The sequence below is a fragment of the Anolis sagrei genome, chromosome 5 (assembly GCF_037176765.1).
Source record: "Anolis sagrei isolate rAnoSag1 chromosome 5, rAnoSag1.mat, whole genome shotgun sequence".
Taxonomy (NCBI): Eukaryota; Metazoa; Chordata; class Lepidosauria; order Squamata; family Dactyloidae; genus Anolis; species Anolis sagrei.
Window position 1 is genome coordinate 50,058,986 of NC_090025.1, and position 22,184 is coordinate 50,081,169.

At 40.7% G+C, this 22,184-nt stretch overlaps 1 protein-coding gene across 2 annotated transcripts in view; it reads left to right on the forward strand.

Annotated features, from left to right (window-relative positions):
- Positions 1-1,945: 1,945 nt before the first annotated feature.
- FHIP1A (FHF complex subunit HOOK interacting protein 1A) overlaps positions 1,946-22,184 on the forward strand; it is a 122,778-nt gene continuing 102,539 nt past the window's right edge. The window contains exon 1 of one of the 2 annotated variants that reach the window (XM_060778839.2): positions 1,946-2,417. The gene's annotated coding sequence lies outside the window, so the exon portion shown is untranslated. Of the gene's footprint in view, positions 2,418-3,939; positions 4,182-22,184 lie in introns of those variants that run through there. The other variant, XM_060778840.2, reaches the window with a different exon arrangement.

Here is a 22,184-nt window from a genome sequence, read left to right on the forward strand (position 1 = left end):
TTCACATTTGAGCATATTGAGTATCTGTGCCAAGTTTGGTCCAGATTTATCATTATTTGAGTACAGAGTGCTCCCTGGATGTAGGTGAACTACAACTCCAAAACTCAAGGTAAATGCCCATCCAACCCTCCCAGTATTTTCTGTTGGTCATGGGAGTTCTGTGTGCCAATTCCATTGTTGGTGGAGTTCAGGATGCTCTTTGATTATAGGTGAACTATAAATCCCAGCAACTACAACTCCCAAATGACAAAAGCAGAGAGACAGTGACAATCCCCGGTTCCTTGCAGATGGGGAGATGTCCTTTGTGTTGGGTGATTCAGTATGTCCATAGACTCCATTTTCCTGAGTGGCATGGCCATCCGGGCCCTCTGAGGTCCAGAAAAATGGAGCCATTTACTTATTGTCCATGCAAATGGTCCTGGTTAAGTCCCTTGTTTGGGGATTATTGGCTCAAGAAGATTGGAAACTCCAAGAGCCATGCATAGCTGGTTCATGAAAAGGTCGCTTTGCTTCAAATTATCTTATATAGACAGACATACATATAGGGAATGAGGAATGGGGAAAGGCGGAAACATGCGGGGTCTAAGGGAAAGTCAGGTTAGCCCCCCAAAGTCCACAAAAGTTCTTAAAAGTTTGGTAAAAGTTCATAAAAAGTTCCTACAAAGTTTATGGAAGTTCATAAGAATTCATAATAGTTCATGGGTTGTATGGAAGTTCATGGAAGCACTGAGTAGCCAGAGTCCATTCATAAAAGGAGTTTATTAATAGATCCAATTCATGAAGGGCCATACTGGCCTGCCGGGGGTCCCAAGGGGTGGCCACGAGGGATTTTCTGGGGCCGGCAGGCTTCCAGGTTGGGGGCAACGTCCATGAAGTGAAAACATGACCGTTGCAGCTGTGTGGGGCCATGGAAGGAAGCTTTCTGCTCCCCACATAGGGTTCCACATGAAGAGGTGGATTTCTGGGATGCAGGGGTCCATTCAGCAGAAAGTGAGATAGCAGTTAGTCTTAGAATTGGCCCAGGAAAAGGATGGCACTGGTTTGGAATCAATTGGGTGACCCATGGATACGGGGATCTGGTGCTGTTCCGTATCCGCAGTTCAAAGGAACGCAGTTTCGGCCTCCCTAGGACGCTGCAGGAGTGTCTGGGTGAGCCAGCTTCCGCGGCTTGGAAAAAGGAAGGTTCATATTAATTGGTGTTAAAGTCAGTAAGGGGACACAATGTATCACTGCAGAGTGAGAAAAGTCAGAGAAAATGATACTTTTTATTAGGGGATTGTTACATTGTTCTGCCAACCTAGCAGTTCGAAAACATGCAAATGTTTGTAGATCAATAGGTACTGCTCCGGCGGGAAGGTAACGGCGCTCCATGCGGTCATGCCGGCCACGTGAACTTGGAGGTGTCTATGGGCAACGCTGGCTCTTCGGCTTAGAAATGGAGAAGAGCACCACACCCCAGAGTCAGACATGACTGGACTTAATGTCAGGGGACAACCTTTACCTTTACCTGTTACATTGAAGCAGGGGGAAGTTAGTAGAGAAAAAGAAAGGTCTCTGTATTGGAGCTGCTGTTGAAGTCACAGTCCCTTTTGTCATCTTGAAAATCCATGCTTCCAGGAACTGCAGAACTCCCTGCTGCAATCAGATCAACTTGAAGGCGGGGGCCTGTGGGTTCGTCCTCAAGATAATGTGAGCTTTTCTGCGTTGATATTCTGGGATTGAGGGCTGTGTGGAAGGGCCTTGAGGGAGTGTGAGTAGGCCCTCTGCTTAAAAAATTTGAAGGCCCCTAACCTAGAGATTCCTCGCGAGAAAGTTTCTAACCAGACCTAGGAATAAGCAAATGCACAAAACACAAATGGGGAAGGCTGAGTGTGTGCTCCCCAGAAAGGGAGCGTGCCCATAAGGATGAATGGAGGCGCCCAGGAAGCTCCAGCTCCAGCTCCTCCTCCTCCAACTGTGGAGGCCAAAGACTTGGAAAGGAGGCTGACTTGTTACACAAGCTCTTCCTTGAGGCGCCCTCCCTCTCCTTTTGAGAGGCACACGGGCACCAAAAGCCTGCCTTTTGATGTTGTTTTGAGCCCTTTTTGTTGAAGACTGAGGAGAGAGAGAGAGAGAGAAAGAGAGAGAGAGAAGCAGCTCTCTCCGAGCCCTGAATCCTCCCCTCCCTCTTTCCCTTTGGGCGAAGGATTACGGCTGCTCTAATCTGGCGGCGGCGAAGGGAGGGATTTACCTGCTGCTGCTGCTGTTGCTTCTTCTCCTTGGGCTCCTCGATCTCCATTCCCCGGAGACTCTTCCCCTCTCATCGGAGCCTCGGAAGGGGAAACTTTCCACTCCCCCGGAGAATATTATCACTACTCCTCCTCTCTCTTCTCAGAGCCACGCCGCCGGAGGAACATCCCCCCTTTGAGAGACCACAGGTATCCTCTTGCTTTCCCTTCATAGCCTTGTCTTCGCGGCCACTGAAAGGTTTCTGTATTTTTCCTGCGTGGAGAAGGGTTTTGGCTCCCTCGACACGCGTCTTGATATGAATGGTGGCAGCGGGGTTCTCCTTCACGAAGCTCTCTCTTGATCCCTCTCTTTCAACAAAGTTTTATGAGCCTCTTCAAGGAAGGGAGAAAGGCAGTCAGCTTTTTCTCCCCAAGCGACGAATGATGTGATCCTGGGTTGTTGTTGTTTTGAGTTTTCCGGGCTGTATGGCCATGTCCCGGAAGCATTTTCTCCTGACGTTTCGCCTGCATCTATGACAGGCATCCTCAGAGGTTGTGAGGTCTGTTGGAAACTAGGAAAATGGGGTTTATATATCTGTGGAATGCCCAAAGTGAGAGAAAGAACTCTTGTCTGCTTGAGATAGGTGCGAATGTTTCAATTGGTCACCTTGATTAGCATTGAATGGCCTTGCAGCTTCAAAGCCTGGCTGGGTGCTGCCTGAGTGGAATCCTTTATTAGGAAACTAGGCAAATGAGGTTTATATATCTGTGGAATGTCCAGGGTGGGAGAAAGAACTCTTGTCTGCTTGAGGTAGGTGTGAATGTTTCAATTGGTCACCTTGATTAGCATTGAATGGCCTTGCAGCTTCAAAGCCTGGCTGGGTGCTGCCCGAGGGGAATCCTTTGTTAGGAAACTAGGCAAGTGTGGTTTATATATCTGTGGAAAGTCCAGGGTGGGAGAAAGAACTCTTTTCTGCTTGTGGTAGGTGTGAATGTTTCAATTGGTCACCTTGATTAGTATTGAATAGCCTTGCAACTTCAAAGTCTGGCTCCTTCCTGCCTGGGGGAATCCTTTGTTTGGAGGTGTTAGCTGGCTCTGATTGTTTCTTGTCTGGAATCCCCCAGTTTTCTGAGTGTTGTTTTTTATTTACTGTCCTGATTTTAGAGTTTTTAAACACTGTAGCCAGATTTTGTTCATTTTCATGGTTTCTTCCTTTCTGTTGAAGTTGTCCACATGCTTGTGGATTCGATTAGGCTGTTAGGAATTGTGGGAGTTAAAGTCCATAGAGGGCCAAAATTTGCCCTTGTCTGGTCTAGACTGTAGTATTAACACAGTTTGGCCCCACTTTGAAGACTTCATCACACTAGAGAATGAATCAACTTTAAATCTGGTTGCTGCTTCCTGTAGAATTCTGGGCTTTGTAGTGTAGGGATGACCCTTTAACAGCCTCACTAAACTACAAACCCCAGAGTTCTGCATGAGGCAGAAACCGGATTGAAAGTGGATTCATTCTCTAGTGTGATGAAGTAGTAATAATTTAGTGCTGTGGCATCCTGGGGGGTTGCAGTTTGGGGAGGCACTTCCACACTTCCTAAGCAATGATTCTGTAGCAAATTGCATTAAAGTATCCCTAAGTTTTTTCTTTTCTTTTCCATGCAACAGAGAAGCAGGGTGTGCTAGTTGTTAGCCAAGCTTTTCATCCCTGCCTCTGGGGGAGAAAAAAAGGCTTGAGAGACTTGCAAAGCCTTACAGCTCCTCCTCCTCCTCCTCTGTCTCAAAAGCCCCCTCAGTTTCCACGTGGCTGGAAGTCTTTTCTCAAACAGCATGGCATGTGTGGCTTAGCTGGGAAAGGCTGGAATCCAGCATCCCTGAATTGCAGGGTTGGAAGAGACCACAAAGGCCACCCAGCCCAACTTCTTGCCATGCAGCCTGAAACATTCAGAGCTAGGGCTCTAGGAGTGGAAACCTAAGAGGTAGGTTTTGATATTGTACATGTTATTTCAACTTAGAAATAGATCTTTAAATTAGATAGTTTGTTAAGGCTGTGAGCACTCTTTCTCTCCCTTTCCCCCTTTGATTACATTATGGGCCCTTCCGCATCCCTCTATCACAGAATATCAAGGCAGAAAATCCCACATTTTCTGAATGTGGACTCAGATAACTCAGTTCAAAGCAGATATTGTGGGATTTTCTGCCTTGATATTCTGGGATATAGGGCTGTATGGAAGGGCCCCCAGACAGACCCTATGTCCCAGGATCTTATCCCAGGAGCTTATCCCTTATTTTAAACTGGATGAGTCCGCGCTGCCAAATAATCTGTAATAAACAGAAAACCTGGCATCAGATCTTGGGATATAGGATCTGTCTGGAAGGGCTCTATGTAACACATTTTTGTTCCTGGCTTATAAATGTCATTTCCTAATTGGTTCAATCAGGCTTGAGGGGAGGGGGGCTTGAGGGGGGCTTGAGGGGCTTAAGCCCCCCCCCCCCAAATTCTCATGGTGGTTCACGAAAAGGCCTTACTGGTGCATTATTTAAACTGTTACGTTTATTCATATCATGATCTGATCACCATACTCAATATATCCTATATGCATGGGTGTATTGGGGTAATGATACAAAAGGTTTGCTAGGGTAGATCCTCTTTCACTCAGACTCAGCCCCCCACAAAACTCAGCCCCCCCGAAACCCCCCTGAAAAAAATTCAGCCCCCCCCCCCCCCGAATCAAAATCCTGGCTACGGGCCTGGGTTCAATCATAAAGACATGGAAGAAGTTTATTAAACTGCAATAACTTTTGCGGGATGTCCTGCTGCACATTTTGCTAAAGTTTTTTTTAATGAATATCTCATAGAGCTTCAACCAATTCAACATAGTTTGTGTTAGCCACAAAAAAAAACAAAAACAAGCTTCTGGAGTATAACAACTACTTTTAGAGTAAGTACCACATAATTAAAGAGGAAATAATAATAATCATCATCACCATCTTTATTTCTATCCTGCCCCATCTCCCCGAAAGGACTTGAGGCAGCACACAACATGAGTAAAACACAATAAGCAATATATACAAACTAAATAACAAGATAATAAAGGAAAACAAATAAAATGGAAAAATAAATTAATAAAAAGTAAAAACAATAGTTTAAAACACATTTAAAACACAGTAGTTCCAATAGATTAAATAAGCTAAGTAAAAGCCAAAGCGTCCGAGTGTATCCATAAAAACAAAGACCTCATCCACATTAATGGGATATTAACACTTTCAAGCCAGAAACAAAAAGAAAATTCAAATTTTGTTAGATAGTGTTAGAACAGGCAACAAAACTGAAAATCATCAAAACTTTTAAAAAATGTATCTTGGTTTTATTTATAGGAACTTAATAATAATAATAATAATAATAATAGTAATAGTAACAAACTTTATTTATACCCTGCCACCATCTCCCCAAAGGGGACTCGGGGCAGCTAACTTGAGTTTTCTAAATAAACTTGGAGTTCTAAATAAAAATGACCTCAGATATTGCTTCATCTCTTACAGTTTCCCCTCAACTTTGCTCTGATATTTTTTCTTTTGTAATATGTCATTGAATGAGATTTATTTGTGGAGTGAAAAGTATGAAAAGCATTAAAGCAGACATGGGCAAACTTTCTAATTTGGGGGCAGCATGCTAGCACTTCCTGCTAGGAGGACTGGCTGCCTGGTGATGGAAGGAAAGAAGGGAAGGAGGAAGGAAAGAGAGAAGGAAGGAAGGATGAAAGTGAGGAAGGGAAGGTTGGAAGGAGAAAGAGGGAAGGATGGAGGAAAGAGGGAAGGATGAAACAGTTGAAGGGAAGGAAGAAAAGGAAGGAGGAAGGAAAAAGCAAAGGAAGGAAGGAAGAGAAGGATAGAAGAAAGGAAGGAAGGGAAGGATAAAGGAAAGAGAGAAGGAAAGAAAGAAAAGAGTAGGAAGGAGGGAGAGAGGGAAGAAAGAGGGACAGAACAAAAGAGTGGAAGTTAAGGATGAAAAGAGAAAGAGGGAGGGGAGGGAGGGAAGGAGGAAGGAAAGAGAGAAGGAAGGAAAGACAAAAGGGAGGAAAGGACAAAAAGTGTGGAAGGGAAGGATAGAAACATGGAATGGAAGGAGGAAGGAAAAAGCGAAGGAAGGAAGAATGAAAATGTAGAAGGGAAGCATGGAAGGAGAAAGAGGGAGGGAAGGGAGGGAGTAAGGAGGAAGGAAATAGAAGGAAGGAAAGAAAAGGGGGAGGGAAGGATGAAAGGGTGGAAGTTAAGGGTGAAAGGGAGGAAGTGAAGGAGGAAGGAAAGAGAAAAGGAACGGATGAAAGTGTGGAAGGGAAGGAGAATGATGGAGGAAGGAAAGAGAGAAGGAAGGATAGGATGGTGAGAGTGAGGAGGGCCTGTGAAAAGAGCCCAAGGGGCTGCACCCCCCCCCCCGGCCTGGGTTTGCCCATACCTGGATTAAAGTCTTCTAATAGATTTTGGATGCATCTACACTAAACTTAATTGCAGTTTGATATCTCTTTAACTGCAACGGCTCCATGCTATGCAATTCTGGCAGCTATAGTTTCATAAAGTCTTTAGCCTTCTCTATCCAAGAATCCTAGTGCCTCACCAAACGGCAAATCCCATAATTCCACTGCATGGAGCTGTAGCAGTTAATGTGGTGTCAAACTGCATTCATTCTACGGCATACATGCAACATTATGCACTTTAATATAGCAGTATGAAACACAAAAATGCATCAAGAATCACTAAAAGAAATTGCACAGAAACATCAGTGACTGTCCAGAATCAAAACAGAGTTAACAATTGAATTGAATTTTTAAAAACGCCACATATGTGAACGGACTGTGTGTGCTTCAACCTTTTTATTGTGTTTTTCCAATTTCAGCACCTCAGCATGCTTCAGAAACAGCTACTGTATTGAACAATAATTTTTTAATCACAGGCTTATGTTACCAGCTTGCTTGGGCTTGTAGTGCCATGCGCCTCATAATTTCCACACGCAAAAGGAAAGGGATTTGGATGTTTGTGAGAACTTGAGCAATAGATGAGTCAAAGCAACATCTTCCTGGTGTGGTTTCTCCCTCCCTTTTCCTCCTTCCTATCTGTCAGGCCCAAACAAAACCGGTCTCCCTGCCAAGGTAGCAAACTTAATCCGCTCTGGGTTGGCGATAGAAGATGATGCTGTGGGCGGGGAAGGGACTTGCTTAGCTACGGAAGCAACAGCGCTGTGTTAAGGCTAACTTGGTTTGTTTACTTCACTGCTGATAATTACTGTTCGGGTGTCTGATCGATTGAATCGACCCTCCCATTGCCCTAAGAAAAGGGTTAGGCTTTACCACTCTTCCCCTAGGAGGTTAGGTGGCCTGCACTAATAGAAATTGGCCAGCTGACAAAATTATATAGGTCACTGGGAAATAATTCCAGCTTAATCGCCTTTATCTTTTTTTTGCTAAAGGGGAAAAAGAATGTCTCTTGACCACACAGCTGCCTTCCTTCATTAGAGCAAGAGTGTTTTTGGAAATTATGCTTACTGTGCTTCACATTTTTGTTTCATTTTATTATATCTGTATTGTTGTTTGTCTTTAAGTCATTTCCCATTTATGGTAACCCTAAGGCGAATGTCTCACTAGGTTTACTTGCCAAATGTGTTCATTGGGAGTTTGCCCTTGCCTTTCTCCGAGGCTGAGAAGATGTAACTTGCCCAAGGTCATCCAACAGGCTTTCGTAGACCAGCAGTAATTCGAATCCAGAGCTGTAGTCCAACACTCAAAACACTACACTACACTATCTGTATAGTAGATATAGAACACATTAGATCAAATTAGCATTTTTGAAGCAGAGAATTTGTAAATGAGGGACTGTTCCTTTACATAATATTTTGGCTTGTTTCTAAGTTTATTTATTTTATGTCAAAAGCATTGCATATATAAGTATAAAACTATAAAAATAGAAGGAGCACAAATGGCTAAATAATTTTTGACCAAAACTGGGCAACAGTGACCACATTGTCTGTAGCTTTCAAGAACTCTTCCTCTGTGCATGAGGCAGGCCACTGTGGACAAGCATACAGGTGTGGAGTTGTTTGTTCTGCTCCACAGTCACACAAGGTGGAGGATTCTTTTAGGTAGTGCCATTTTGCGAGGTTGTCTTTTGATCTGCCCATTCCTCTTCTGTGTCTGTTCAGGGACTTCCAAGTTGCCCATTCTTGGTTTGCCTCTGGAGGAAGACCCTCTTGGAGATCATCCAATTTGGATTTCTTGGTTCAGCTGCCCAGAGGGATACTCTTTCTGTTGCTGGGGAAACATTAAGAGGAGTGGTGGTTCTCATGAAGCTTTTCCTTGATTTGAGTCTACTGGGAGGAGGCTGATATCCACGCAGGAGATGGCTTCCACAGTGTTCAACTTTATTTCCCTCACAGTTAGCAGCAACTTCCTGCTGCACATCAAGGGGGGTAGTGCCAGCTAGCTTGTAGAGTTTTACCAACAGGCGTAGGTTTGAAACATCCTGTGATTATTCTGCATGTTTCATTCAGTATCTAAGTTACTTGTGGTCTTGATTATAACTTATATTGCCTGTATACTTCAGACTTCTAGTTAGTGATTAAAGATGCATGTAGATGACTTTTCTGAACTGAGCAGAGTGCATGGATCAAAAGCCATCCTAGATATAGATAACATTTTTTATAATCTCTTAGGCTTTATCAGGTGCATGAAATGTTATACTGAGGTGACAAATATATAGTTATGGGATGAGGAGTATAAACAGTGGAACCATCTGGCTGTGTAAGAATTACATTGTAACATATCGATGTGTAAAACTTAAAAGTGATCTTATGGAATTTGTGAGTACTACACAGTTTTAGCATGAAACTTTTATACTTATTTTTTCTCCTTGTGGTACTGGTAGTGGATCTTCTAAGTCTTGATTTTAACCACTAAGTGCATGAATGTTTGGTGTTTTTGTACCAAACCTTCATTTGGAAGGTTGATGCATTAAGATCTTATCTGGTAAAAGGTAAAGGTTTCCCCTGATATTAAGTCTAGCTGTGTCTGGGGAGTGGTGCTCATCCCCATTTCTAAGCCGAAGAGCCGGCATTGTCAATAGACACCGCCAAGGTCATGTGGCCAGCATGACTGCATGGAGCACCATTACCTTCCAGTAGAAGCAATACCTATTGATCTACTCACATTTTCATGTTTTTGAACTGCTAGGTTGACAGAAGCTGGGCCTAACAGTGGGAGAACTGCCAGCCTTTCGGTCAGCAAATTCAGTAACTCCGTGGTTTAACCCGCTGCACCACCAGTGGGCCAAGATCTTATCTACATCACAGCATTTCGAAACTAGTAGTTTTAGAGCAAGATACTTGGTTTTAGTGAATGCCAGTGATAATTTAATTGCTCAGTCAGTATTTAGTACATAAAATGTGTCTACGTCTTCAGAACAAATCTTGAGATAAACAATAGACCTCTTGAGTTGGAAATAACATTGTGAAATGTGGATAAATGTAGCTGCTAGGATCTTGTCATTATCGAAAGTTCTGAAGTACTGTACTCTAAAATTGTTCACAAAGGTGGCTGCGATAGTGCTATCTTTGCTTTTTGATGTCTCAATGTACATGCATCCGTTTATTAAAAATACTATATAACATTTTCTTTCAGGTCATTTATGAAACATGAATTTCATGTTTAGATTTGGGTCCCATCTCCAAGGTATCTCATTGGTTACAGATATACATATATAGGTATTCAAAAATCTGTTAAAAAATCCAAAATCCAAAACACTTGTAGTTCCAGGCCTTTTGGAGAAGGGATATTCAACTTGTACAAGATTTTCTAGGTGTAACCTTCACTGATGGCCTGGGGCTAACTCATGAGTAAATAGCTGCTATTAATAATTTATTTCTTTGGTGTGTCATGGAGATTGTAGATATTGCAAAAGTAATTAAAACGTATTTTCCATTATTATAAAACTTTATACATTGAAGTGGAGAAAATGATCTCAGTCACATGAGTTTCTAAAACCACAAGGTTCTTTCTTTAATCCTCTGATTAAAACAGGCTTATTTAAGTGTTTTCTTTGATGTAACTGGGAAAGAACAGCAAAATACATATAGAGTCAGTCCTGAGTTACAAACTTCCAACTTACAAATGACTCATAATTGAGAACAGGGGTGAGATAACAGGAAGTGAGAAAAATCTACCCCTAGGAAGGGAAATTCATTCCTCAAAGTGAAGTGAAATCTTCTGAACAGGGACACAGTAAAACAAACACTATCTTCCATGTATTGCCTGCCTGCCTATACACATACACACAATATACATGTGTGTGTGTATAGCACAAGCCATATATATATATATATAGAGAGAGAGAGAGAGAGAGGGAAAGCGAGAAAGCGCTAAGTATAACTCCAGCTCTCTGTCTCTGTGGTGTGTGTGTGTGTGTGTGTGTATATATATATATATGTCTGGAGTTACACTTTAAAAATGTACCTGTACCAACTTGCATACAAATTCAACCTAAGAACAAACCTACAGAACCTATCTTGTTCATAACTTGGGGACTGCCTTTATATTGTTGCCTAGCGTGTGCAGTTTGTAATCTAAGACAGTTCATCATGCAAGGTCATAAGGTAAAACTTCGTCATTGCTGCACCTGTTGAGCCTCAAAATGTGAGTTGTGAAGTCCCTGAAATACTGAAGTTCTTAACTGGTGAACATGATAAGTCACACAGAGTCCAGGAATGAGTGACTACGGCATGTATTGTGGGGGTTGTAGTCATTCGCCAAGTTGGCTTCCACTTTTGTGAATGTGAGACTTATGACCTCATCACATGGGGCAAAACTGCGCGTCCTACAACAGTTTTACCTCAATTCAGGGACCGAGCCCACTGGATCCCAACGGATGGTGTAGATCTACTTCCAGTAGGGTTCTGTCCTTGAATTGAAGTGAAATTGTCATGAGAGGGAGTAGCTTCTCATTGAGAAGAATGGGGGGAAGCTGGGTGCTGATGCTTCCCTTTGTGGGATGAATAAGGGGTGATGTGGAGCGATGGGTTCCCTACGCCCCTTGCTGGATGTGCCATAATCCATGTCAAATCCCCCCACTATCACATGGATCAGTGACTTCAATTTGATGAGGCCCTGTCTTTCTTGATTAAATCCAGCTATCTATAATTTGGTCATCACCTTTTCCTTCCTTTTAATGTTGACCACTGTCCCCGTTTTTTCTTTTTCATTACTGATTACCTTGTTTATGATTCATTTTAATTTCCATGCATGCTTCAACATTTATTTATCAAAAATGCCTATGAATTTGTTTTAACCCTTTTCTTTGTATTAGTGAGATGACTTCCATAACTGGAGAAATTTGCAAAGCTGTTTGTGTCTGTTGAACTTCAGATAGTATTCAACACATACATATCATGTAACATCATGTGATACTTGAACAATAGCTGTGTAAGCCGCACCGAGTCCCTTGAGGAGATGGTAGCAGGGTATAAATAAAGTATTATTATTATTATTATTATTATTATTATTATTACATGGTGGCTTTACCTAAATGATATCTGGTGAAGTAGGCCTTTAGTGCTATAGCACAAACTAAATGTGAATGTAGACAGAACTCTGGTACCACTTTATGAACAGTGTGCCTAATAAACATCTTCCTCAGAGCAAACAGTTTCAGATTCCGAAGCCTCAAAATTATATCTGTGGGATGTGAATTACATGTTGTACAGCACTGAATGCACAGGCCTTAATAAAGCTTATTCATAATGTCACCTCACTCCCTATTTTGCAAAGCATGTATGGCTCTTCTCCTCACCAACTGAACAGCTGTGGTTAATACTTATTTGCCAACAAACCGGAATGATACTTGAATGCAAGGACAATGTCAATGGCATCTCTTTTTTTAATTCTGTGCAAAACATCGGGCGATTAAAACTGCTATAACAAACCCCTCCTGTTCTGATGTTTAATGTATAAACAACACAGTACATCATTAATTGCAGATTTATTTTAATCAGAAAATATTATGGGTCAAAGCAAAAGTCACAGGTTGTTTTGGAGATGTCTCCCAATAGTTTGGCATTGTGGCAAACATCAAACGACTATGTTAAATATACAATTCAATAAATATTCTAAAGGCTCTAGATCCAGTCTTGGAAATTAAGCAAAGTCACTTCTGGTTAGTACTTGGATAGGATACTGCCAACAAATATCAGATTCTGTACACTATATTTTAGACGAAGAAACTTGCAAGACTTCCTTGAAGTATGAAGTTATTGGAGTTGTCATAAGAAGGAACCTCCACCACACTCCGCGGCTGAGAGTTCCACTGCTGAACATCTCTCACAGTCTGGAAGTTATTCTTAATGTTCAGGTGGAATCTCCTTTCCTGTAGTTTGAAGCTGTTGTTCTGCATCATAGTCTGCAGGGCAGCAGAAAACAAGTTTGCTCCATCTTCCCTTTGACTTCCCCTCACATACTTATACATGGCCCTCATCATGTCTCCTCTCAGCCTTCTCTTCTGCAGGCTAAACATGCCCAGCTCTTTAAGCCACTTCTCATAGGCTTGTTCTCCAGACCCTTGATCATTTTAGTTGCCCTCTAGACGCATTCCAGTTTGTCAACATTTCCCTTCAATTGCAGTGACCAGAATTGAACAGTGTTGAAGGACATTTCCTCTGTTTTCTCTGGTTATTCCCTCCTTCCTATTTCATAAATGATAGTTGTTTCAACGATGGTGACATGGGTGGAATAACAAGAACTCAGGGAAATTGTTTAACTTCTTCAAACCCCCCCCCCCCCAATAAAATAGACTATCCTTCTCTATCTAGGTCCCCTTTTGGGCTCCGCTCAGATAATGGAACAGTGCTAGAAATGCATTTCACATTCAACTACTTGATAGCTTCAAATATAAGTAAAAGGTTTGCAAAATTATACAATGCTGATTAATTTTCATATATTTTGAGATTGCCCCACCCATTTTGTTTCATGCCAGTAGATCTGAAAAAAAAAATAAATAGAAACTATAATTCTGGAAATCCTGACTTGTCATCAACAGGCTGTATACGATGCCGTAGGGTTCTTCTTGTTTGACCATTTGTTGCTGGGAGAGAATAAAGCAGCTAGGAATGAAATGGGGATGGGGTGGGGGGAATGAACACTGTGCCCCAACTGAGACTTCTGCTTTGCAACTCTGTGAAAAAACACAAATAAGTGAACAAACAACACCAAACAGATTATGAAGCTCTATGTTGTATCTGATTCCAGTTCCTGGCTTCCTTAGGAATGATAAGCTATGAATCTTTGTTCATAATTGCAGTGCTTTGCTTCATAGTTGATCTTCTGCTGGTGTGAGTAGCCAGATAAAAATATTCGGGCTTCATGCCCCAGCACACTATTTGTTAATAACAGATCTAGAGTTTTCAGAAGTCTGGCTTATTATTCTGGTAAACATAGCTATTGTTTGTTCTTCCAGTTTCACCATGTTTCCCATTTAATTGTTGATTCTTAAGAGTTAATGGATAAATCTTCCTTGGAACCCTGATCTGTGTGTACAGTATACATAAACTGAAAACATATATATATGTTTTTTTAAAAAAAAATTCTACTATTACATTTTGTACATCAACCTCTTTAACATGTTGTTTTTTTGTTTTGCTCTGACATTTCCCCCCCTTTTTCTCTTTTTTTTTTCTTCCTTTTTTCACCACAGTGCTCCCCGCCACCCGTCTCAAGCCACCATTCTTACATTTCATCTGTCCAAAATTTCATTTCTTCTTGTGACGGTAATTTTCCTTCCTTATTTTTTAATCCATTTACCACAAATCTTCCCCATACAGCATCAAAATCGCTTTGTTTCCATATACCTTTTTTAACCTTTAATATACATGTCAATTTATCATTTATTGCTATTTTCCATGCTTCTTTATAACACTCCTCTATTTGTATATTCATTTCTTTTTTCCAATTCCTTGCTATAAGCAGTCTTGCTATAGTTAGTAAGTTTGTTATCGCTTCTTTATCCTCCTTTTTCAATTGCTTATCGTTATATAATGATAGTAAGGCTATACTAGGACTTTTATCTAATTTTATATTCATTATAGTTTCTATTTCTCTAAATACTTTCTCCCAAAAATTATTTACATATTTACATTGCCACCACATGTGTATATATGTTCCTGGTTCTTGACACCCTCTCCAACAATTTATTGAGTTATTTTTATTCATATATGCTATTCTTACCGGTGTCAAGTACCACTTCCATATTAACTTGTAATAGTTTTCTTTAACTCGTATCGATAAATTTTTTAAATGTCTTTGTCCCCATAATTATTGCCACTCTATTTCACTTATTTTTATCCCTAAATCCTCTTCCCAAATCTCTTTAAGGGTGCACTTTTTTGTTTTTTCATCCTTTCATCCTTCATTTCAATTAGTATCTTATAAATTTTGCTCATTATACCTCTCAAGTTTTCGTGTTCTTCTACAGCCCTTCCCTTCTGTATTATTTGTTCGAATTGATTGAGTTGGCTTCCACTTCTATTATATATATGTACATGATAGAGATACTGGGTTGTTGATACTGGCTGTGAGGCCTGTCTCACAACCTCTAAGAATGCCTGCCATAGATGCAGGCAAAATGTCAGGAGAGAATGCTTCTAGAACATGGCCATATAGCCCGAAAAAACCTACAACAACCTAGTGATTCCAGCCATGAAAGCCCTTGACAATACAGCGATAGAGATAATTTGTTTGTGTAGTTGACATGATTTTGTCAGTAATTCAGATCATGAATTAAAACATTTTCTGTTACTTGCTTCAAAAATCACATGAGAATTTCAGTTGTTTCTTACGTTTAACACCATTCGATGTTCCTGCTACATCAAAACACTCTCACTCAACTGTATTGTCTGTGATCATGGGACTTGGGGATATTGTGACTTCTCACAGGTTTATTGCTGGATACCATCATGTCATTGCCCCATCTGAGTAGTCTGTGTTAGATCATCTCCATAATGCTGAATGTAAGGAAGGGGGAAGGAAATGCTGGTAAAGATAATGATGACAATGATCTGTAAGTATTATTATTCACATTGTTCACCAGAATTGGAGCTTAAGGGACACATATCTGTGGTTCATTTTTAGCATTAGTTCTCAACCTGTGGGTCCCCAGATGTTTTGGCCTTCAATTTCCACAAATCCTAATAGCTAGTAAACTGGCTGGGATTTCTGGGAGTTGTAGGCCAAAACCCCTGGAGACCCACAGGTTGAGAACCACTGATCTATAGTGCGTTGTGAATCACAGGATTCAAGCTGGGGCTACTGTACCATGACTTTGTTTTTCTGTGACATCAAATCAGAGTATATCTCACCTGTTACGGTTGAATGGAAATCATAATGGAAAGGGGAAGAGAAACTTGTAAAGGAGGAAGCTATCTATGCTAAAACGATCAGAACATCCTTTGCAGATGAAGAAACAGTACACCAGTTCTTTATTTTATATTTGCTGAGTTTATCACTGCATAAAAGAAACCATGTTAGGAAATACACCTGAACAAATTGAGAGACAGATGTTGTTTGGAGAGCAATGTGGTATAGTGGTTTGAGTGCTGGACTAGGACTCAGAGACCAGGTTTTGTTTTTTTCTGATTTTCACTACTAGATGTCTTTGATCAAGTCAGAAATCTCAGTTTTAGGGAGACGGGAAGACTCCACCTGAACAAATTCTAACAAGAAAACCATGTGACAGCTTTGACCTAGGTCAGAAGTGACTTGAAGACACACAACAACAAAGTATGTTGTTTGGATTGCTAGGAGGAAAATATAGTGCTTGATGTACAAACACCCATTAGTCATCACAATATCTGCTTGTTTTTACTTTCAAATACAGTTTGCAGGGGTGAGAGTATATCCTATGGAACAAATCACTGAATGTGTCAATTGTTTTCTGTTTTACCATTATTTGTTTTTTAAGGGCAGGGCCTTCTATGTTGTCTTTGTAACTACAAGAGGTATTTATTGTGTACACAGATGGTGTTGTATTTATTAATGATTTTTTTTAAAAAAATACCTGTTGGAAAACTTAGTGGCAGCATGAATAGGTTCTAATCTGAAATACAGAATTGCGGTGAAACTCAATTTCCAGTTGTACTTCTGCTAGTTCACATTCTCCATGGCTCTTATTCTGCAAGAGAGAATAATTATTTAGCCATCATCAGTTGTAATTAGTGTAGCTGTGCCAAAGGTAGTAATTGTGCTAATTAACTTCATTGGTACATAGTAGTAGTGCACATGTGCAAAGAAGTATTGCATTGCATATTTAACCTGATAAAAATACACCTACTCGACTGAGTGAACACCCAGATAGACCCAGTGATCTGACCTATCTGTCTGCTACAGCTTTTCTTGGACAGTGATAGCTTAGTCAAGGGAGTCTGTGCAACTTCCCAATTAGACCACTGCAGTGCAGCTTACGTGGGGCTATCCTTGAAGATGGCTTGGAAACTGCAGCTAGTTCAAAATGTAGGCATCTAGACGGCTCAGTGGAATTACATTCATGTAAAGCCAGTTCTGATGGAATCGCATTGATTGACAATGTATTTCTGTTCTGAATCCAAGGTTCTGACAATAACATTTAATCCTCCAAATGACTTGGAATCTTGATACTTGAGAGAGCATGTCTCTTTCTATATGCCTGCTGGAGAATTAAAGTTTATTGTCAGTAGGGGAAACACATATTAGTTACACCTTCTAAAGGCATAGTTTTGCAGATCCTGGACTCATCGCTGAGCCTGGAACTCCAGATTTCAGTGGTGGCCAGGGGAGCTTTCGCACAATTAAAACTCGTGTGGCAGTTGCGTCCATACCTTGGGAAGTCAAACTTGGCCATGGTGGTCCACACTCTTGTTACATAGAGAATATATTATTGCAACGTGCTCTACATGGGGTTGTCTTTGAAGACTGTTCAGAAGCTTCAAGTAGTTCAACGAGTGGCAGCCAGATTTCTCACCAGAGCAGCGTACAGGGAGCACACAACCCCCCAGGCTGCCAGTCTGCTTCCAAACACAATTCAAAGTGCAGGCTTTAGTCTATAAATCCCTAAACGGTTCCCGCCCAGCTTACCTGTCTGAATGTATCTCTATGAACCATCACAGAGGTTAAGATCTTCTGGGGAAGCCCTGCTCTCAGTCCTGCCTCCATTGCAAATTCAGTTGGTGGGAACGAGAGATAGGGTCTTCTCAGTGGTGGCTCCTCGGCTCTGGAACTTTCTCCCCAGTGAGATTTGATCAGCGGCCTCTCTCCTGGCCTTCAGAAAGAAAACAAAGGCATGGTTATGGGACCAAGCCTTTGGCCAGTAAAGTAATGCAGTGTAAGGAATAATTAGGGAATATGTGCAATGACAGTTGGATTGGCTACGGTTTATGATTTTGGATCATGTGATTTTAATATTTATACTAGAATGTTTTCATGCTTTATTTAATGTTTAAATGTTATTTATGTTTCATAGTTTTAATTATTTTAATTCATAGTCTTAATTATATGTTACTGTTTAGTAATTATGAATTTTTTTGCATGTATGTTGGCATTGAATTTTTGCTGTTAAAATGTTGTAAATTGCCTTGAGTCCCCTGGAGGTGAGAAAGGTAGTAAATAAATAAACAAACAGTAGGAGGACATTGCAGAGGAACCTTTCTGCAGTGGCACCCTGGTTGTGGAATTCCCTTCCCCTGGAGGCACGATTGGTACCAATGTTGGAATCATTTTGGCATCAAGTTAAAACACTGAGGTTTTTAAAAATTAAAATCTCTGGAACAAACTGGTTTTATCCAGGCTGCACATGTTTCCATCTGTATTATTCAATATTGCTTTCCCCTCTTTTAACTGAACAACTACTCAATATATTTTTTAATCTTTTAAAACTATTGTAATTATTTATTATTTCAAATGTATTTTATTATAAACCACTCAGATCTTTGGATAGAGGGTGGGATATTTGCCTCCGAAAAAACTTGCAAATCTCTTGGGAAGACAGGCAGACAAATGTCAGCATGCTGGAAGAAGCAAAGACCACCAGCATTGAAGCGATGCTCCTACGCCACCAACTCCGCTGGACTAGCAATGTTGTCCGAATACCCGATCACCGTCTCCCAAAGCAGCTAACTCTACTCCCAACTCAAGGATAAAAAATGGAATGTTTAGGGACAGGAAAGGAGATTTAAAAATGGGCTTAAAGCTAACCTTAAAAACTGTAGCATAGACACTGAAAACTGGGAAGCACTGGCTCTGAGGTGCTCTAGCTGGAGGTCAGCTGTGACCAGCAGTGCTGCAGAATTCGAAGAGGCACAAATGGAGGGCGAAAGGGAGAAATGTGCAAGAGGAAGGCGCATCAAGCCAAACCTGTCCAGGACTGCCTTCCACCTGGAAACTGATGTCACCACTGTGGGAGAACATGCAGATCAAGACTAGGGCTCCACAGCCACCTGTGTATCCATCGCCAAGACACTATACTTGGAGGACCATCATCCTTGGGCTACGAGGGATCGCCTAAGTGAAGTGATATAAATACTGTATTTCAATAAATAAGTAACACAGCCTTGAAGTCTTTGGAATGTTTCCCTTTGAAGCCAGAGCAGCACTGCTTTGGAATATGTCACTTTGAACCCAATAAAGTGGTAATTCAAAGAATTAAAAAGAAGTGAAAATAAGATTGTACCCTGACTCCTGATATTTGTCAAATTTGACAGGTGGTCATGACATGTGGTGGAAGGCCAGTGCATGGGTGGGACAGTTGACAGACTCCCTGCTTAATCATTTGGGTGTGTATTTACATAGGTTGTCTTTTTCTAACTTGTCTTCATATTGGTGGGTGTGGTATGGCTGACTTCCAACTAGTAGAATTCTGACTAAGCAGGTTTTTTTTTCTGCTCCTACATAACTCTCATCTGACTCAGTCCCGTTTCTCCTTTACGTTGTTATTCCGATACTGTATTCTGATGCCATAATGGTGATTAAATGCTTCTTCAATGAGTGTTTGTGTCAGCATAAATATAGAATTTCAATGTTCTTGTTGACCAGCTGGTATAACTGGAACATAAAACTATAACATAAATCTATTGTTATATGTTCAATTGCCATTTAATAAAAATGCAAATACTTGAATTTAGAAAGGATTGAAGGATTGGATGCATATGAAGAAGGAAACTAGGAATTGTTTGGTACACTGATGTTAGCTACATCTTTGACAGTATTCCTCTCCCATGTGAACTCTTGACATTATATGTTGATGGCAAGTGGTAAATGGAAATTTCTTCCATGTTGTAGACTTATTACCCTACATGGCAAAAAGCCCAAGAACAGTCTGATTTCTGACTTGTTATGGAGTTGAAGCATGTCGAGGTGGTGGGAAGCTTGTTCAACCTCTATTTGCAGTTTAATTTCTTGTAATTAGTTTTAGGCTCTGTCTTGGGCCGTAGTGGGAAACTTGTTCAACCTCTGTTCTCATTTATATTGCTTGTAATTGGTTTTAGGTCTGATATTGCTACATGTTGTTACTGGACCTAAATAATAACCTTTCATTATGCACATCTATTAAGCATTGATGGTACTTATTTACTAACAGCCTGAAGGTTGAAATGTACCTTATCAAGCCCTTAATGTGTAATATTGGAAAGGTGCTTTGTGTTTTAGTTCAATTAATGATGCAGAATTGATGGTACTATGCCCGTATTTGCAAGGATTGATTCATGAGATGACCACTGTCAAACACAGTATATCAGTCCTAATTCTGCATGTCCCAAAGCAACATTTCAGTGTTGGGTACCTGCTGTCTGTGGAGACAGTTTGAAAAAGGACAGACTATGCTATTTGCCCACCACCTCCTGTAGGAGCCATGGTGGCGTAATAGGTTAAACCCTTGTGCTGGCTGAACTGCTGATCTGAAAGTCAGCAGTTCAAATCCATGAGATGGGGTGAGCTCCCATCTGTCAGCGCCAGCTTCTCATGCAGGGACATGAGAGAAACCTCATACAGGATGGTAACACATCTGGGCATCCCCTGGGCAACGTTTCTGCAGATGGCCAATTCTCTGACACCAGAAGCAACTTGCAGTTTCTCAAGTTGCTTCTGACACAATAAAAAATTTATGATATGTGTTCATAATGTTTGTCAGTGTTAAAAAACTTGTCCTTTGCACTTTGTTCAGTAGTTGTCTTTTGCTGTTTTCTGCTGTTAGTATGGTATTGAGCTGGCGTAAGTACCATTAAGGCACCAGATCCTGTCTGGCCTTGGAAGCTAACCAGGGTCAGCTTTGGTTAATACTTGGAAGGAGGAAGCAGACTTGCAAGACCACCTCTGATTATTCTTTATCTTAGAAAATCCTATATAATGTATGGGGTTGCCATAAGTCAAAGGTACATACACACAGTATGATATCATCTGCATATCTTATATTGCTGATGTTCCTTTCTCAAATTTTCACACTTCCTTCCTCAGAGTCTTACCCAGTTTTGTTTATTCAGTGTACAAGTTAAACAAATAAGTTGATAAAATATAGCCTTAACTGATCCACAAAACTTGCCATTTGGAAATCATTCCTTTTCTCCACATTCTGTCCTGACAGTAACTGCTTTGTGCTGAATACAGGTTACACAGTTACACATGTATAGGTGTCCCCTTTCTTGGGGATTGGAGTATATATTGAGTAGCCTCATACAATTCCGGGCCAGCTTACTTGTCCGAACGTATCTCCCTCTATCTCCCGCCTCGCAGTTTAAGATAGTCCAGGGAGGCCCTGCTCTCGGTCCTGCCAGCTTTGGAAACATGGTTGGCAGGGATGAGTGACAGGGCCTTCTCAATGGTGGTCCCCCGCCTGTGGAACCTGCTCCCCAGCGAAATTAGGTCTGCTCCATCCCTTGTTTCTTTAAGGAAGAAGCTTAAATCATGGTTCTGGGACAAGGCAGGAACAACTGCACTTGTAATGTTTGAAGAATTGACTGTGGGACATGCTCTGAATCGGGTCTTTGGTTGTTGAATTGGACTGGAAATGGCTACATGGTTTGATAATAATGGTTTAAATTTTTTGAACTTAATGCTTTATTTATTGTTTTAATTAGTTTGTTATATTTGTTTCTATGTTGCGGCATCAAATTGTTGCCGGTTTGTAAGCCGCCCTGAGTACCCCTTCGGGGTTTCAGAAGGACGGGGTATAAATGTTTGAAATAAATAGAATAAATAAAATAGCCCACATGTGGGACATTCTTTTGTTTTCCACATTTGCTGACAGATTTTAGTAAGACATGGGATGGATTCTGTCTCTGCTGCTTGAAACCGCTCTATTGTTATGCCATCTGTTCTTTCTGTAAAGTGCTTTGAGTGCAGCCTCCACTTTCTAAAATTGTGAGTTCATCTTCAAATGCTTCTTCCTTGAATTAATCTCTCATTCTTTCATCTTTTTAATGTACAATTGGGCCTCCATGTCCACATATACTGCATCTGTGGATTCCTCCATTCACAGCTAGAATGTATCCACAAATAAAGTTTATTATTATTATTATTATTATTATTATCATCATCATCATCATCCATAAAAAATCCTTGATTATACTGTTTTATAAAAGTGTTGCCACTTATAGAAGTGTTTTTATGTTACAGCTAAAAAATTGAGTTTAATGTACAAAAATATGGATAAAAATATTGGAAATGTCAGGAAGCAGACGGGAGCTTCTTTCATATGTGATGGTCTTGCAAGAAAGCACAAATTTACTGGAAAAATATACATGAACAGACACAAAACATATTGGGAATATCATTCCCCAAAAAACCCCAGAATATTATCTATTAAATATTACAGACTCAGAATTCACTTCAGGTTTAAATAAAGACATTTCATTTACTTATATTACAACAGCATCAAGAATATCATTTGCAAAAATTTGGAAAAATGACAAAATTCCAGAAATAGAGGACTGG